This window comes from Mesoplodon bidens (assembly GCF_964165515.1).
Source record: "Mesoplodon bidens genome assembly, chromosome: 9".
In the NCBI taxonomy this organism is placed as follows: domain Eukaryota; kingdom Metazoa; phylum Chordata; class Mammalia; order Artiodactyla; family Ziphiidae; genus Mesoplodon; species Mesoplodon bidens.
In genome coordinates this window covers 57,348,299-57,367,578 of record NC_138166.1, presented here as the reverse complement: position 1 = coordinate 57,367,578, position 19,280 = coordinate 57,348,299, and the positions used below count along the sequence as shown (strand labels likewise).

At 37.7% G+C, this 19,280-nt stretch overlaps 1 protein-coding gene across 1 annotated transcript in view; it reads left to right on the top strand.

The window, feature by feature from the left end:
• Window positions 1-19,280, top strand: part of SKAP2 (src kinase associated phosphoprotein 2) — a 150,341-nt gene that overhangs the window by 107,363 nt on the left and 23,698 nt on the right. The gene's annotated exons all lie outside the window — the stretch shown is intronic.

Here is a 19,280-nt window from a genome sequence, read left to right as displayed (position 1 = left end):
ACCCCAAACTAAACATATATAGATAGAAAGATCTATCAACATTATCTATCTGTCTATCCCACACTCGTACCAATCCCAAAGTCCAGTAGTATTACTGTATACCTTGTCCATATTTTCCCTATCCACACTTATGTAGAACCTTTATAGTCACCCATCAGGAACAATGAAAATACCTTTGTTGATTCTGTATATTCCTTACACCATTGTATTGTATTGGTTTAAATAGTGTTTTCTCGGGGCTTCCCTGGTGGTTGAGAGTCCACCTGCCAATGCAGGGGACACGGGTTCGTGCCCTGGTCTGGGAGGATCCCACATGCCGCGGAGCGGCTGGGCCCGTGAGCCATGGCCGTTGAGCCTGCGCGTCCGGAGCCTGTGCTCCACAACGGGAGAGGCCACAACAGTGAGAGGCCCACATACCGCAAAATAAATAAAGAGATAAATAAATAAATAAATAAATAAATAAATAAATAAATAGTGTTTTCTCTAAACCTGTTTAGGTGAATTATTTACGGTTATTCCATTATAAACAATTAAAATACCCTTGAAGGTTATGTGTATCTATTGGGCACAGTACAGTATTTTTATAGGTATAGAATGGTATATTACTAAACACAGTATAGTATTAACATGTCCTCTACCATTCTGAGTGTTATCACTTTTATCAGGAATATCTCATCTGATGTTGAGACAATATATATATATATGAAAGAATTCAAAAACCTCCTGTATAAGCTGATTAATACTTTTTCATTTAATGGGGAAAGTATTTTCAAGAAAAACAGAATTCAGAAGTTGAATAGCTCTCTACTGCCTATAGGATAAAGACCAAACACCATACTTTGGCATCAACGGTCTTCTACATGCTGACTGAAACATTCTAGGTCATCCCTATTACACTGCACCAACTCTCCAATTTCAACAAACTGACTTTTACTCTTCATTCTCCCCAGACATCCACTCCTTTTCCAGCCTCACGTTTTTGTTCATACACTCCATCTCTGTGGAGTGCTCTCAGTTCAGTTTCTAACCAGTTCCTTCCCACTTTCCAGGCCCACATCAGATCCCATCTCCCCAGAAAGCCTCTTCTGCCCATCTCAGCATGAAGTGACCTCTGCTTCTCTGAACTTCTGTAGCACCATATATTTGAAAATTAATGACACACAGCTTGGTGTCATTTTTTATGTTGTTATCTACTGTTCTGTAAATCTTATATTCATATTTTACTTTTCATGGGATTATTCAGCAAACAAGCAAATGGATGGATCATTATAACTTATCTTCATTATATTTACAAGCTCCTCAAGGGCAGGGATCAAACCTCGTGTTTCTTGACACCTCCAGAATACTTAGACAAGTGCCTTCCTCATACGAAGTCAATAAATAATACCTGAATAATGTAGTCTTTAGTTAGAGGGGCCTGTTAGTTAAAGTCAGAGAAATCCTTTCTCTATGATGATTCTTTTCCTAATAATACCAATTACTAGAGAATCCTAAAAGAATGATTGTACTAAACAGAATACTATCAGTGGTATATTGAAGTATGACTGATCTTCCAAAACCTCATTAAAATCTAACATTACTTTTCCAGTGAGCATAATCTCAAGTAAATAAACTTGTGAAATGTAATACATTGAGTGATGAAAAGCTCTAATATCATCAGTCTTCTGTGCCATTAAAGATAGATCATCTACTGTGAGCAACAGGACCAACTTGAGTTACCAGTTCCCTATGGTAGGTTAGTCATCTTAAGCAAGACATTTCCCAGGAAATGACATTCTCCTTTGCTTCCACTCATTCATTAAAGACCACAGGTAGAGTAGGTCTAAAGAGCACAGGATCATAACTATGATTTTTTAAAAGCTGACATCTGCAAGGACAAAAACCAGAGGACTTAAAGTAACTGGTAAGAAAATGATGAGCTTCATGTTTAAAAATAAACTCAGATCTGGAAAGTTGCACAAGCAGCTTAAAGGACGGTGAAACAAAGGTTAAGAATTAATGATTACATAGATGCTTGGGGAAAGCGTTTAAAAATGCTCTTTCAAGCCACTCCTTGGATTCAGTGGGCATTGGAGGAGTCACTGGAGGTCTAGGACAGAGGAAGGCTGTGTGGTCAAGATTCAGCTCGCTCACTCCCAGTCCCAGCTGTGACTTACATTATCCCTTTGTTTCCTTCTCCACTCCACACCCTTTCCTTCAATTAAGCGAGCTCCTTTGCTCAGCCCACTGTTTACATGTCCTGCTCCTGATTTCACATTGCCTATTACGCTCTGTCATACACCAGATAACCTCATTTCACCTCCCTGGGTAGCCTATGTTTTCTTTCACAAATTACCTTACATCTCAGTTCTTCCTGGAAACCTAGCTTGATTAAGTGGGTCAAGGTGAAGGTCATCTATACTCATGATAAAATATAATCTCTCCCAATATTGCTTAAGACATAACTGTAAGAGACAGTAACCCCCAAACATGTAGATATACATGTGTAGGCACTTTAAAATATGTGCATTTGGAGCCTAGTTGTTTATTTAATATTTCCTGAGAGCCCAGCATTAATTTGAAGGTATTCTGAAGCAATCATTTAAATTTTTAATAAATGAACTGAAAAGGATGAAGCAAATGCAACATGAAATGAGAAAAAAGAAAAAAACCCAACTTTTATGTAAGCAATTCATTATTCATGCAACAATTAGTATTAATTATTCATGTGGCAGATATTTATTAGGCAGCTATTATATGTCAGGCACTGTGCTAGGCACTGGGGAATGCAGGGTTGACCAATATAACTCAGAGTTTGTTAAATAGAAATATAAAATATAACAGATACTCAATAAGGAATAGTTTTGAAAAGTAATTGGAGACTAAAAAGAGACTGATGAGAAACAAAGATCAAAGCCAAGTCTATGCCAGTAGATGAGATATCTGAAAAGACCCCTTCATTCAGTGCTACCCATACTCAATGAGCAAAATGTGGTTCTGAACACCACCTAAAGAGCATTCTGAAGATGAAAGTAAAATGATTAAGGTCAGGGAGACCTTGAATGAAGACCCTTAAAAAAATGTTTAGATGAGGTAACTTGGTATATTTGGAAGAGGCCAGATTATAACATATTCATGTCATGGGGAAAGAGGGGAATTTGTATTCATGAAAGGATTTAAGAAAGAGTTAACAAGAAAGACTTTTAACAACTGCCAAGTCCCCTCAGCATTTAAACCTATTTCTTCTTTTTTTTTTTCCCCCAACAACAACAAAAAAAGACTTTCCAAAGGAAATGGTAGAAGAAACCCCATTGCTTGAGACATTAAAAACCAGATGGTCCAAAGCCCCAGAAAATATTCACGTGGGATCAATCCTTCACTGGGTGAAAGCAAAGGAACCAGACCAGTGCAATTTGTGTTTTGAACCTCTAGCTTAGCAGTGCTAGGAAAATAAAGATTTACTTTTCCTTGAACTTTTCCTTAATTTCTTAGCTCTCCTCTGTGCTCTCACAGCACTCTGTGTTGACTTGTATTAGAGCTGGCAACACCGGGATTGCCTGTTTACTTGCGCGTCTCTTCTGCTAGCTCCAAGTATTGCGAGTTTATCAGGTTTTCTTCCTGCCCCTGCAGGAGTGCTGTGTGCCCTGGGTTCTGGAAATGCTCCTGCACAATGGTTTTGCATTTGCTTCTGCCAGAGCCCCAGGAGTTTTACAATTTTTATGTTAAATTTCTTGGCTTGAAAATACCACTTGAGGATAGTATATATTTGGATCTCACATTGTACAGGCATGGGGTTTTGATTTCTCACAGGAAACCCTTCCCCTCCCCCTCTGACCACCACCATCCAGAGCTCTGGGAAGACAAAAAGCTTCCTTGTGGCTTCCCTAGGCTGGTGGGGCTCTTGCTTCCAGCTCCTTGCTTCTGATGGGCCCAAGGCCATGTCTCCTGTATCTGTGAAGATGTTAAACCTCCAGCCTCAACCTCACCCTGTAAATGGTCAGTATTCCCCTTTGAGTAAGTGGAGAGAGACAGGTCTGTTTCAGCCTGGTTGGCCATATTGTTAAAGGTTGAATTCCTAGTTATAAGTAATCAGTTACTACAAAACCACCGCAGTGGAGACTTAGCTTAATTTTAAGTGTTTGATTTATAAACGAATTCAAGTCAAATACACAAAAATTTGAGTATATACTATAGGCAAGATTTCATGTTGGGCGTCTAATATCCTGTCTTCTGAGTACTAATGGGCTTTATACTCAATATTAATTACTTCTTGACAAGAAATTTTGTTGAATTTATGACAGAAGAGATCTTAAATGGCTGCTGAATTTATGAAGTAAATGATCCTATTCCTATTTAGGGAAAAAATGACATTTGTATATGTAGAGAATTACTCAAAGTAGAGATCTATCCAGATCCAAATGTATACTTTGGTTTTACAAGCTAACAATGATACATATTTGCATTTGAGGTCATGTCAGATGAGGTTAACTTGGTTATATGAGAGTATGTCTTAAAAATGGAGTTGGCATTCTAATCAAATGAAGTCCTTCTAATTTAAATAATGTATTTTATTCCCTATGCCGATCAATCATTTTCTCTCCCAGAAAGTCAAACCAGTTTTTGCACTATTGATTTGCAAAACTTACATGACATAAACATTATGTGACAGAAGTTGTTTGTTACTAAGAGAGAGGATATCACCTCACAGAAACTTGTCATCTGGAAATAGGGGAAGTCACACAAAGTAATTTTGTTTGTATCATGGCTTTTTCACTGTTGGCTACATTTGTGACAGCTGATTTCATATTAAATATTAACAGAATTTTGTTTATGCTCGAATGTGCTACAGTAGGATGTAGATTTTACTCAGAACCTTTCTGGTTACAAAGTGTATCATTCCAGTAAATTATACACTTGTGACCCAGTTATAAAGACCATAGATATTATGTATCTAAGAAAATTGGGCTACCACTTTGGTGTCAAAATTTTGAAGTTTTATTTTACCCTTGAATCCTATAAAGTTACTGTTTTGGGAGATCAGAAGTGGTAAGTTATTGGGAATTTCATTTGGTACAAACTAATAGAAACAGTTGTTATCAACAGGCATGGCTTTAGGAAATCATGGATATTAATATAAATTGTGTGATTATAATGAATAAGCTTTGGAAACAGCTAATTGATTGCTGGAAAGAGTTGTTGGACTTTTGATAGAGGAAGCAAATTAGAGTTTATATTCCTCATTCTCAAGAACACTAATACAATGAAAAAAATCGGTATGTTTATTTATGTTTCTTGCAGTGGCATAAAAAGTCTTATTAGTAAATTTTTATGTAATTTTAGTGACATATATTTTTAAAAAGCCTAACTGAATTGAGTTGAATCTTTCACGTTTGTGATGTGTGTCTACGATTTGTTTTGTTTTGATATTACTTTTCAATATATGAATATACCCATGAGACAGGCTCTTGCTGAATTTTTGGTCACTGTGTCATCAGTGCTATGAGTGCACATTGTCAGTTGTTTAAACATTGTTGAATCCACTGTGGCCTGGCAAGAAGCATCTGGGAGCCAGACTTTTCCTGTGGACACATGCCAAGTAGTGTATTGTATTTCTTCACTGAAGTGAACTATACTGAGATAATTTTTCTTCTTGAGTTTTTTAAATTTAGAAATTATTTTCCAAGCTAGGGGAAGATCATATGATAAAACTGTTTATAACTACCTGAATTCTATAATAGCTGGTCAAGAATTACTTTTATTTAGTTAGAGTAGGTATAAGTAAGTCATTCAGTTAAACTACATTCAGATAGTTAACATTATTCTCCTAATTAGACCATTCTAGAAGGTTCACCTGTCATTTCATGTATTCTCTTTAAATCAGTGATTTACTCTAAGGAAGGACAAATAGACATTGAATGCCCCTTTAGGTACTATAGATGGGCATGCCGTTAAATTTACATGTTTGATTGTGGTTTTTAATTAGATAGAAATAAACCCTAAATTGCATTCTTAATATATATAATTATACCATAACATCAGTCTTAACTAAAAATTATCAGGAAAAGTTTGTAAAATGTCATATTTAACTTTAAAGAAATATCTGAGTAGTTGTGGATTGGGGATGAGAAAACAAGAATACGTTGTCACACTGGAAAATAGGCTAGGGGTTATTAGTCTTGGAGCACAGACACTGCCTGGACTCTAGGCTCCTAAGGTGACAGGGATTTGTCTTTCCAGAATGGATAAGGTTATTTCATCTGCTACCCTGGGACGCTGTTGCGTGAGATCTTAAGAAAGTAAGATCTGGTTTGTCCACCATGTACATTAAAAATACCCTGGCTCTTCTACACAAGAGCAGACATTTCGTTTATGTTGGCCTTATATTTGCAATCTCAATAAGAGACACTTTGCAAATGAGAGTTCATCCGTACCTTTAGGGTCCCAAAACAGAGCAAGTGTGTTGTTTTTTTAAGCTCAAATTTTTATTCTTATGTACTTTGAAGAACATCAAGTACTGTTTTGCAGGAACGAACATCAAGAGCTCCATCAGATGAACTTTGTGTGCCTAACCTCCCCTTTTTTCCCCTACAGGTTCTACCTTGCTTCTTTTGGCAACTCCTCTCTATAGAAATATTCTAGTTTTACAAGATCTCTCATTTTCTAGGCCCTGTAACATATTTTATCATAAATTTGTGTGTCAAAAAAATACCTCTCACCTTAGAATTGAAAATGCTTTAAAAACATAATTCTGAAAGTCTCTGTATAGTCCCTCATAGGTACATGGAAATTTGTATTTTGAGAATGCCATTCTTTTGTACTATGTAAAGTGTTTTTAATTTGCTGCATTTTTCATGTCTTATCGCAGTCAGATCTAGTGAGGAACTGTAGCTGTTTTATTCAGGATTAATCAATCTTCTTGGGCTCCTGGCTAGGACAGAAGCTGCTCCGGGCTCTGCTTGCTTCAGGGCTTGGCCTTATTCTGTTTTCTCATCATATTCGGTCTCTGAGAGGGAGGTGATGGGAGATGATTTTTCCATTTGCAAGCTGCCTTCCAACTGAAAGGAAGATGGAGGGGGCAAAAGCCAAGCTTTTCACTTTCTGTGGCCATTACAAACGTGACTCTTCTCCTCTTTTTCAGCAGTGTACACTATTTTTCAAGGAAAGTTTTTTTTTTTTAGACTGTCAGAATTAGCCAAGTTATTTTGTCATTGAAGAGTGTTAAAAGTAAGAATATATGTCTATCTGATATCGTGAATATTAACTTTCTCATAAGTTGAATGTTATGGCAATATGTTAAAGTGCTGTTTAATTAACAAATAAGTGATCTATGCAAGGTCTTACATTGAATGAGAAGAAAAAGTGTAGTGCTTCTGAACTTGGGCTCTGGAGGAAGACTGCCTGGATTCAAATCCTGACACTACTTCTTTTTTTTTTTTTTTTTTTTTGCTGTACGCGGGCCTCTCACTGTTGTGGCCTCTCCCGTTGCGGAGCACAGGCTCCGGACGCGCAGGCTCAGCGGCCATGGCTCACGGGCCTAGCCACTCCGCAGCATGTGGGATCCTCCCGGACCGGGGCACGAACCCGTGTCCCCTGCATCGGCAGGCGGACTCTCAACCACTGCGCCACCAGGGAAGCCCGACACTACTTCTTATAGCTGTGTTTTGCTGAGCAAGTTACTTAAATGTTTCTATGTCTGTGTTTCTTCATCTGAAAATGGGAATAACAGCAATACCTTCCTCATAGGGTTTTGAGGATTGAGTAAGATTTCACTGTATAGTGTCATGGCTAGCATGGTGCTTGGTACACAGTACATTCTTAGATTATCATGATAATCACTGTTGTTAAAAATCTTCTATGCACTGGGCATTCAACTTTTTCATTCTCACAATAATTATCTAAAGTAGATTTTGTATTTCTGTTTTCCAGATTGAAAATTGAGGCTCAGAGAGTTTAATTAGCTTGTCTAAGTTTATACAGCTGGTGAAAGAGGATAATGTGAACTTCAGGAATATGAATTTTATTTGCATTTCTGTAGTTCCATTGTATCTTTTGGGATTAATATGGGATTAATTTCTGATTCCATTATGATTGATTTTATTAATTATATTATTATTTAGTATTATTTGGTGAAGTATGCCTATATTTAGAAGTTTAAAAGGCAAGTGATATTTGAAGACAAAGGACGGGGGAATTGAGAGTGACTCTCTTCCCACCCTCTCAGCTTCTTATGTCTGGGACACACAGAGCCAGGGATCAGGATAGTTAGGTTTTTTTTTAGTACTTAGCAACAAGGAATATTCAACTAAGAGTAACTGACACTGAGAATATGGAGAGGGCAGAAAAAGCAATAAACAGTCATTACCATTGCCTCTTTTTCTTTCTACTATTTGATATAGTTTAAGTGTGGAAGTAACATATTTAAAAATGAGTGAGACTGAAGGACATAGGAAATAAATAGTGAAACTGCTGCTATACCCAGAGTTAATTGTGGAAAAAATTAGACAAAAGCAGTTGTCATCTTAGAATACATCATAGCCAGTGAGGAAAAAAACTGGCCTCCGCCAGACATGTTTGCCTAGACCTTAGGAAGGCAGATTTCAGAAAACTCAGGGAAAGAATAGGCACAATGTATGGTGTTAAAGACAAGTGTTTTAAAATACCATTTAATATCAAAGGATCTCAATGGGGAAAAAAAAGGGAGAGAAACTAAAATATATCATTGTGCTAGAATCTATCCAATGAATGTAACTTTTAAAGAGACATATATTAGCCATTGAAATGGCCAAATAACCAAAGAAAATATGAAAATAGCTGAAATTTATAAATTATGCTAAAAACAACAAAAGGTATATAATTGCTATCTGGTTTTGTTTGCTTTTGAAATTATTAGGGGCAATAATTCAAAGAAAACAATTTAGTTTTTATTTTATTTGCTCCCTTCTGTCAAGAATTATCCTCCAACTGATAAGATTGGTAAGAGGTAACAGAAGCCCAGGATGGGCAAAGAGATTCTAATAGAACACCCAGCTAACCCAAATCCGTTTAGTTTTTATTCAACAAATTTTCATGGAAAACAGTTTTTTGTTCTAGCCCCCCCATGTTAGGCTGTTGTAATGTAAATATACCCTTGGGGAGTTCACACTTGGAGGCAAGTAGACTAGTGGACAAATATTTATAATGCTCTGTACTAACTAAGGCTGTGAGAGCAGAAAGCGGGGAGTGGCCAGCTGCCTGGAGGGATTTGGGAAAAGCATCCTAAGTTGGGGGACATTTGAGCCCTGTCTTCAGGATGAGTAGAATTTAATTTGTCTTCTGACTCAGATAAGACTTTGAGGTGGACTCCAGAGAAACTACTAAAATAAGGTGTCCAAGAGAGACTTTTATGCCATAAAGAAGATGAAATAATGATTCTAGAGTAGAACCCAACATGGGTTCAAGGAAATGACAGACATATAACGAAGACAATACCTTCAGTGAGGCATTTGGCCAGAATTCTTATGAAATATTTATGGATATAAAGACCATTGGATAACTGACTATACAACAGTGCCCAAAGGGTGTTGACCCATTGATTTTGTGATCACCTTAGGGCTTAGTTCTCAGAATTGTCATACTGTCATGTTCATGAATGCCTTGGGTAGATATATACAGGCTATGCTCTCAATAGACCAAAATCGTGGATCAAATCTAACAGGATGAAGTATGATAGAATATCATACTTGCCCCAAAAATCTAGTTGCCCAAGTATGAGAAAGAAAAGACTTTGCCCCACAGAAAATGGGAAGAACACGGGATTTTGGTCAGCAGCTCAATATGAGTCAACAGTAATTTGATCCAATCCTCAGATTGTGTGCTTTGGGAGTATAAAATAATTATCAAGCAGCGTTCTGGGTTAGCAAGATAACAGTATTTTCATGTTGTGGATCAACAATATTTAGATTTTTAATTAAAACTACCCTAGAAAGTACAGGGCAGCAATTCTCACACTTTTTAATCCCAGGAGGCCTTTTCTGTTTGTCTGGGGTTTTTTGTTTGTTTGTTTGTTTGTTGTGGTGGTGGGTTTTTCTTTTTCTTGGCTCTCCCGCACGGCCTGTGGCATCGAACCCAAGCCCTCTGCAATCAGGAGCCCTTTTCAATCTTCAGAATTATTGAGGACTCCCAATTATTGAGGACTCTTTTGTTTATGTGGGTTATGCCTCTTAATATTTAGTGTGTTAGAAATTAAAACTGAGAAATATTAAAAATATTAATTAATTTAAGGGCCTCCCTGGTGGCGCAGTGGTTGAGAGTCCGCCTGCCGATGCAGGGGATACGGGTTCGTGCCCCGGTCTGGGAGGATCCCATATGCCGCGGAGCGGCTGGGCCCGTGAGCCATGGCCGCTGAGCCTGCGCGTCCGGAGCCTGTGCTCCGCAACGGGAGAGGCCACAACAGTGAGAGGCCCGCATACCGCAAAAAAAAAGAAAAAAAAAAATAATAATAATAATTAATTTAAAAGTCACAATGATAAACCCACTACATGTGAACATAAATAACATTTTTTTAGAAAAATAGATATATTTTTCCAAAATATGAGTGAGGAGTGGCATGGTTTACATATTTTCAGATCTCTTGAATGTGTATCTTTTTTTTTTCTTTTATTTATTTTTGGCTGAATTGTGTCTCCGTTACTGTGCGTGGTCTTTCTCTAGTTGCAGCGAGCGGGGGCTACTCTTCGTTGTGGCGTGCGGGCTTCTCATTGCTGTGGCCTCTCTTGCCGCAGAGCACGGGGCACGGGCTCAGTTGCTCCGCGGCATGTGGGATCCTCCCAGGCCAGGGCTCGAACCCGGTCCCCTGCATTGGCAGGTGGACTCCCAACCACTGCGCCACCAGGGAAGCCCTTGAATGTGTATCTTAACAGGAGACATTTAGACTCTCATATCTGCTTCTGCCTTTACTCTGTTGTTATATGTTGTTTAGTTTAAGTACAGTCAGCATGTGAAGAAAATCCAGCCTCATACACATATGTACTAATAGGAAAAGGAAGTATTTTAATAATCCTTGCAGGTAATGGTGGATATTCTTCTTTGATACTGTACCCAAACTTGACAAGTGTTAGTTAAAGGCTAGTTGCAGTGTGGAATCCAAAACCGTATCAATGAACTTTCCATACAGTATTACAGCAAAATTCAGGAGACCGTCTTGTACTTTGAATGGATGTTTTACCCATGCATGCTTTTGTAACATCATGCATTGGTCAGTTGGAAAATATTGATTCATTACATTATGTAGAACTTCTAAATATTGACACAGTTATGGTACAATTAAAACATCACATTCATTAATATCAGCACTGATCTCATTAGAAAAGTCCTTAAATGCTGAGGAGTTATCAAGCTTATATCCTAAGATGTAAGTTTCTAAAATTCTAATTTTTGCTTGAAAGCTTAAATTTTATCATGGGCAATAAATGTCAGTTGTTCTTGTTAAAATAACAAGTTCACTTAATTCATTTTTAAGAAAATGTCTGCCAGATTCTTAAGTCTGAGTAACCATAGTTTGTCAGTCATTCATTCAAGTAAAAATGGTGTTCCATGAAAAAAGCAGCTAGTTCAGTTTACCACTCAATCTCCCACACACCTGGAGCCGCAGCGGCTATGCTTTATGCATTCTTCTGATTTTGTCTCACAGAATATTAAAGAGACAGGTATTCAAGGTTGTTTAAATGAAAATAATAATTTGTCATCAAGGACACTCTTAGGTGAAACTGGCTTGTTTGTTTTTAATGCTACTGCAGGGCAGTGAAGAATACAGTGACAGTTTGGTGCCACTGTGTTGGTTTACGCTGAAGTGTCAGCAGTTTACCCGTCATTGCTCTGCAGCATCAGTGCAAATGTTAACACAATGAAAAAGGCAAATATCTTAATTTTATTATGAAAATAGTTTTGACCTCATAGACCCTCTATGCCCCGAAAGGGTCTTGGAAACCACTGCTGGTATAAGGGATTATAGAACCAATAAGTCAAATGGGTGATGGTTCCTCTTAGGGGCCTGTGATTTTTCTTTCTTTGACTGTTGAGTGAGGTTAAGGTGCACCGCACGTGAAGAGGCTGAGTGTATTTGCAGAAGCAGGCATCGGAAACAGAGTCAAAGCCTATAACAAACGAGCTCTGCATTTGTAGATCTGCCTTTTTCCTAAGGCTATGGTAGACAGTTCCTTATAAAACAGCCATGTTACAATTAAATGATCTTATCACCAACTTATGTATATTAGGTAGTATTTTTTACAGAATGAAACTTAAACCAAAATCTAAGATGAAATATTTTACTTTCTAAAAATGGGATGGATTCAAAATAGTTTACAATGAAATACATATACATTTGGGATATTCTTATTAAAAGTGAGAATAAAGAAAAACCAGAAACTGAATAAGGGTTGTCTAGAAGGAGATGTTAATAGTGTTTATGGATAGGTCTTCTGTGACGGAAAATTTTTTTTCTTTTTTGCTTATCTCTATTTTCTGGCTTCCAGCAATGAACAGATACTGCTTTTGTAACAAGAAAAATAAGAAAAAAGTTTAATTTAAATTGAAAAAAGAACTTACATGTAGCAAAGTATAATTGTACCAGAAACCCAGAGCCAAGTAGAGGTTACTATAACTGAGAAATAATTTAATTTTAAAATTACAGAATTTATTATACACTTTAATTAAAAAGCTGAGAATTTGAGCTTTGTGAAATAGTTAGAAGAATGTCATATTATAGCATACACTGACTAGAATACACTGGGGCAAGGCGGAGTCACATTTCATAATTTCCCCATGTCTAGTATTCTTTAGGAGTGGGATCATTTGCAGACTCACAGTTGCTTCTGACTGATGGAATCTGGCCTAGTAAAACCTTATTTTTAAATTTATTTTTTTATTTTTTTGCGGTACACGGGACTCTCACTGTTGTGGCCTCTCCCGTTGCGGAGCACGGGCTCCGGACACGCAGGCTCAGCGGCCATGGCTCAAGGGCCCAGCCGCTCCACAGCACGTGGGACCTTCCCGGACCGGGGCACGAACCCGTGTCCCCTGCATCGGCAGGCAGACTCCCAACCACTGTGCCACCAGGGAAGCCCATAAAACCTTATTTTTAACCTATGTGCTTTCTTTGCCTGCCATCATTGCCTGTAGATGATCAAGTGTATGTAAGACTGCTCCTGCTACTTAATAGAGAAGTACATCTAGAGTAGCAGAAATGTCTGCAGTGCATGTTGCATAGAAGGCAGTGCAGGGAGAGAAGAGCAGGGTGGAAGTGCCATGACCTTGGTCCAGTCATTCAACACCCCAGTTCAGTTCCCCTTTAATGAAAGAAGGAAGTTGAACTGGATGATAGCTAAGGTGTCTTTCCCTTCTAAGACTTCTCCCAATTCTGTCAAATGAGATCCTTGCTTGAATTTGAGTTTTTTCCCAACATCCCAGCCATGATGTTAACAAGTTTAATGTCTGTGAAAAATCATTATTTTTGCATTCTCATGTTTGTGTATAAATTATGAATTTTAATATTATAGTACAGAAATTCACTGTGTTCTAAAGGCATTTCTTTTTGCAGTGATAACCTTTTCATATTAAACCCTGTAAGAATAGAATGTCCAGGTTGAAAATTAGCTTGTATGATTGAACAACTATTGCTTATTTTATTGCCTTTTATATCACATTAACCTTCTCAGTTGCTAAATTAATAAGTTGTTGCAAAACACCCAGCTCCTCAGGTAGTGAACTTGATACTGCGTGCTAATTGTGCTTTTTTTTTCCCCCTGAGAAATCTGATTCTCTCATTGTCTTCTCCAAATCCTGTTCAAAGTGCTATGGGATAGACATTATTCTTTCTGCTTTACAGAGAAGACACTGAGAATTAGAAACAGTGTCGAGGTTGCATGAGTAACTAGACCTTTAACAATAGGACTCGGTTTGCCTAATTTCCAGGAGAGTAAACGTGACTGCCATTTCAGGTATCTTTCTTTCTTTTCATTTTGAAGTTAGCATAATACTAAAAGGCACATGCTTATATCTTTATAAAAATGTATCTTTTATTGCTATAAACTATATGTCAGGCTATTAAATAGATAGAAGAAACCTTTAGAAGTGCCATATTTTAAGTTCCCAGTAGTCCAGGATTTATAGGCCGTTAAGGAACTCACTTTTCTTCATTGTCATAATTTTGAATTCCCTCACCCATATCCCTTTGACTTTACTCTTCCACTTCTCTAACCCTTCCACCAGCTTCAGAGCTTGCCCCAGGTGTTGAGAGAGAAGAGGAGGTGAGGTACCATTTGTATAAATCCTTCCTGTGTTTCTCCCTCTTTTTCATCTTACTGCTAGGACTAGCTGGAGGTGTCCTCAGTTCCCTATCCCGTCTGTTCCATCTCCTCCTGCTCAGGGGCATCTTGCTTGCGACTCCCTGGAGCCTGAACCCTTGATGAAATGTGAAGGATAGTCTGTTGTTCTGAAATGTAGGTGAACCTCGTTCAGATCTTTGTGTGTAGAAAGGCTCCTCTTTACCATCTCCATTTAGCCGTGTTTTCCTTACTGAAATAAAGTGAGAAGGTAAAGCTGACTGGCCTCAGAAATAAATCCGTTTTCAATTATGAGTTGCATTAGAGACCTTTACAAACTATCAAATACTGTGTGCTGGCTTTAGGGGCAGTTGAGTGTGTAGAACATTAAAGGTGGGGAAGGAGAAATGGAGAAGAGAAAGGAGAAGATGTACGTTTGGGACAGCCAGACGGGAAATTCTGTTTCTAAATCGTCGCTGAAAGGATTGCTTAACCTAAGACGTACCTCAAATACAGTGCTGTGGTAGGATAGAACCTACCCACTTATGTGAAAATGTTTTCCAAGTCCACAGACAGCCAATATTCACGAGAAATTTTAGCAAAAACTGTATCTATAAACTGAAAATCAAGGAAATGGCACCATGGCTTAGAGCTGGGGCTTCAGTGACAGATGTGAAAGTTTAAATCCCAGCTCTTGTTCTAACTGGCTGTGTGATTCTGGACTAATTATTCAAGCTCTGTAAATGTCACTTTTGTGTCCATAAAGAGGAAAAAAGTTCCTGTTATCACCTCATAGAATTGTTATGAGGATTTAGTTACATAATGGATATAAATGCATATAGTGTGAACATTGAAGCAACACATATTAACGTTTCTTGAGATAAATATATAGTCTCATAATCAGATGAAGCCTGGGCAGGTAGAGATCTAAACCCAAGACTTATTTCAGAGCATAACTTTTGATTCTGTGTTTTATTCTTTTTAAAATTACATTGTAATTCAGGAGAGCTGTTTTCTGAAGGTGTTTAGTGAGAAAGGTAATCATCGTGTGAGTCAAGGATTTTCTCGTGTTGTCGTCCTCTTCTCCCTGGAAGACATGATAATATCAGTCCTCGGCCATGATGTGAACTTCACACATCCTGTTTTGGTGCTAACAAGTTGTCTTTAGCCTTTTCCAAGCAATGTCAGCTACACATGTCAGTTACTTATCACTTTTGTGTTTTCGGTTATTTATCCTTAAAAAAGAATGTTAGTAAGTCAGAAATAGCCATTTTGTAAAAACTGCGTAGCTAGACAGATCTTTGATCCTTATTAGGGTAATAATCCATCTGTTATGGAACTGGATCAATTTGTAAATTAAATTGATTAATCTAGCAGGGAAAAAGAAAGGTCTTGACTTTTCCCACAGGAAGCATTTCCTCAAATGGTAGTCATTCTAAAAAAATCTGGGAAGACTCAATTTTCTGCTATTCTTTTTCTCTTTGCTCAACTCAGAAAAAAGGCTTAATATGTATCCAAAAAAGAGTGAAAGTAGAGTTCAAGCTTTTAGATTCTCTAGGGTCTGGTTGTTCCTGGAGGTCTCATATTTTTGATGTTTAATGGTTAAAAGGGTTTAATGTTAAAAACCTTTCAATGACTATAAGAACATTTTTAATACTCACTGGTTAGTTTAGTAAATGTATAACTATGCTTGAGTTATCTTCTGCAATTAGTTCACTTTATTGTTATTTTCATCTTGTATGATCAAAAAAAAAATCTCCCGATGATTCTCCTAACAATGTGTGATTGGAATAATAACTTCACATTGTTGAAGAGTTTTGTGCTGCAGCTGAGAGGCATGTAAATACAAGCTGCTTGTTTGCAAGAAGCTTCCAGATTTGCAATATGATTGCTATGGAAACCACATAATGAAAACCTTATAACCATCTGTATGGTTTGATGGATTTTATTGCATAGCTGAGCTGTTTTTGTTTACTGTTATTAAAATGTTGAATGGAATATATTAACCCACACACATTGACTATTTGAGGTATTAATTAGTATCGTATAATGACATCATGCCTCAGCCTCCAAATAAAATAAACCTAAATAAAACAACATGTGTATGTTTCTAATATATTGTGAAGGTGATTATTGCCTAGAATTTTGGTCACTTGTCCTTATATATATATATATTTTTTTTTTGAATGATGTGGAGAGGTTTGCTCTGTTAGTAAATGAATATAGTAGTAGGATTTATTTTCATGATTTTGGAATCCATTTGTTCACCTAGTATTTATTGAACATCTCCCTTGTACCAGAGTCTATTCAAGATTCAGGTTGAGTTCTTTTCTTCCTAAGATTAAAAAAGCACACACCAAATTTGATTTTGTTGTCTTTTATATGGAAGCTGTTTGTACTGTTAGCCCAAGATAAAATGGGTTGTTTTACTATTGTTAAGAAAAATTGATATTTGAAACACAGAAGGCTTTGACCTAAAGATAGCAGTTCTAGGTTTGAAAAGGAGAAAGGAAGTGTTTTTAATGAGCATCTTATCCTCTAAAATACTTCTTATTAAGCATCTCACATGGATTTCAATTTGGATACTTCACAGTAAATATTTTTAATATCATTCTGATAGTTTAAGAATACATTGTGCATATAATAGGTACTTAAAATTTAATAAAATAATAAAATTCTTAGTAATAAATTCTAAATTCATTGACAACTTTGCCAAGAATGGAGTTTTTCCCACTTAATTCTTGTAATTATTATTATTATTATTAATTTTTTTTTTTTTTTTTTTTTTTTTTTTTTTTTTGCGGTACGCGGGCCTCTCACTGTTGTGGCCTCACCCATTGCGGAGCACAGGCTCCGGACGCGCAGGCGCAGCGGCCATGGCTCACGGGTGCAGCTGCTCCGCGGCATGTGGGATCTTCCCAGACCGGGGCACGAACCCGTGTCCCCTGCGTCGGCAGGCTGACTCTCAACCACTGCACCACCAGGGGAGCCCCCTTGTAATTATTAATAGTTTTAATGATATTGACACTGACTTTGGGTGGTGAGACTAAATCCCATAGTCTCTTCTTAAGAGCCAGGAATAGTGCTTTCTATATTGTTGTGGTTAAAGCTTTTGACTTCAGGACAAGTGCCCTTAACTTTTTGAATTTACTTCTTACTATTGAATTTGTGACCAAATTGGAAGAGAGGGAGTGCTGGGGAAAGAGAAAGTATGAAAAGTAAAGAAAGCTTTCTCCTTCACCTCAAAAAAAATTAGTGATTTGTAAAACGAGTAGCTTGGACTAAATGACGGTAAATGTCCCTAATACCTTTACAATTTGTATGAAAACACCCTATTGACCCATTTATGATAACTAGTCCTTGAGATTTAACATAAGTGAGATAATTGTTGAAGAGAAAAGAGACAGCATTTAGTATTAGACTTTTTATTAGGTCTTCTATGTATTCTTTACTATTTGACTGAACTATATTAAATTGCCAATATTATGTTTAACTTAATGTGTATAAAGTGCCAATGATTTCCAGCTGTTCCTTATATTGGAGCTTTCATTCTTTTGTTTGAATTGAGTTACAAAAATTTGAAACAGTTATAATTATCTTGTAAGTACAGTAACTCTCAAGCTTGACTGAAATGCTGGTTTTTATTAATCACCACTTAAAAATTTGCCTGAGACTTCTAAATTTACATCTGCATTCTTGACCTGTCTACCAAGCTTTCCAGTTGCCCCTGGCCATTTCCTCTGGGTTGCCCCACCAGTATATTAAATCTCCCGTATCAGAAACACAACCCCTTGAGTAGCTGATCTTGGCTATTCTCTTTTTAGTAATGATGTTCCCATTTCTCAGTTAACTAAGCTCAAAACCTGAGTCATCCTTGGTTGCTCATTCTTTTCCTGTAGCCCTCCACATCCAGTCAGGCAGAGTTTGTCTATTCTAGTTCCTTTCCCTCTCATAACCATCTCCGTTCCATTTCCTCCGCCCCTTCAGTTCAGGGCTAACTTCCCCTTTAGCTAGACTAGGAGTGGTCTCTCTCCCCACACCCCTCATCTAGGCTGTCTGGGACAATGGGATGTGATAGTCATTCCTCAAGCAGTTTCAGTCCTGCCCTTTCTCGCCTCAGAAATTTTGGGGGGACTCGTATTCCTCACCAAACATGTAAAAGTCTGAAGTCCATAGCAGGATGTCCACGGCTCTTCAACAGTTTGCCCAAATGACTAGCATTATCTCCCATCCTGCTCTTCTTCTACAAGAACAGCCCCCGCCTTTCTTTATTTATTTTGTTTGACATGGACCATTTAAAAAATCTTTATTGAATTCATTACAATATGGCTTCTGGTTTTTTTCTATGTTTTGGTTTGTTTGGCTGTGAGGCATGTGGGATCTTAGCTCTCTGACCACGGATCGAACCAGCACCCCCTGCATTGGAAGGCGAAGCTTTAACCACCGGACTGCCAGGGAAGTCCCAAGAGAACCACATTCTTTAGCCAAAATGAATATGCTCATGCCTTGTTCTTTTGTTCATGCCTTTCCTTGTCTGGAAACTTCCTCCTTCCCATCTCTCCTTATTCAGATTCTCTCCATCCCTCAGAGCCTTTATGGTATTTCCCCAGTTGGGTGGTTTCTCCTCTGCACTCCTTCAGTACCTTGTACCTCACAGGTCAGGTTTTATGCCCCTTATCCCACTTTCCTCTAGGTTCTGTCTTCTGTCCCCTCTAGGCTGTAACTTCCTGAAGGCAGAAGCTTCCTACTACCCTTGCCTTTCTGGTAGAACCTCTCTCTCTTACAGATAGTTAATGCTCAATGAAAATCCATGAGTTGAATTATTTAATAGTCATAATGACTGTGTTTGTATTTTTTGCATACTGTTCTTTAAAGTTGTTTATTTTCTTGGAATTACGATTCTTTTTGATCCCAGTTTTTCCTTGTCATGCCATTTTGTTCATATGTCCTGCCTTAAATATTTCTAAATTGTATATTAATCCTTCTTAGGTGGGGCAAGTGGTC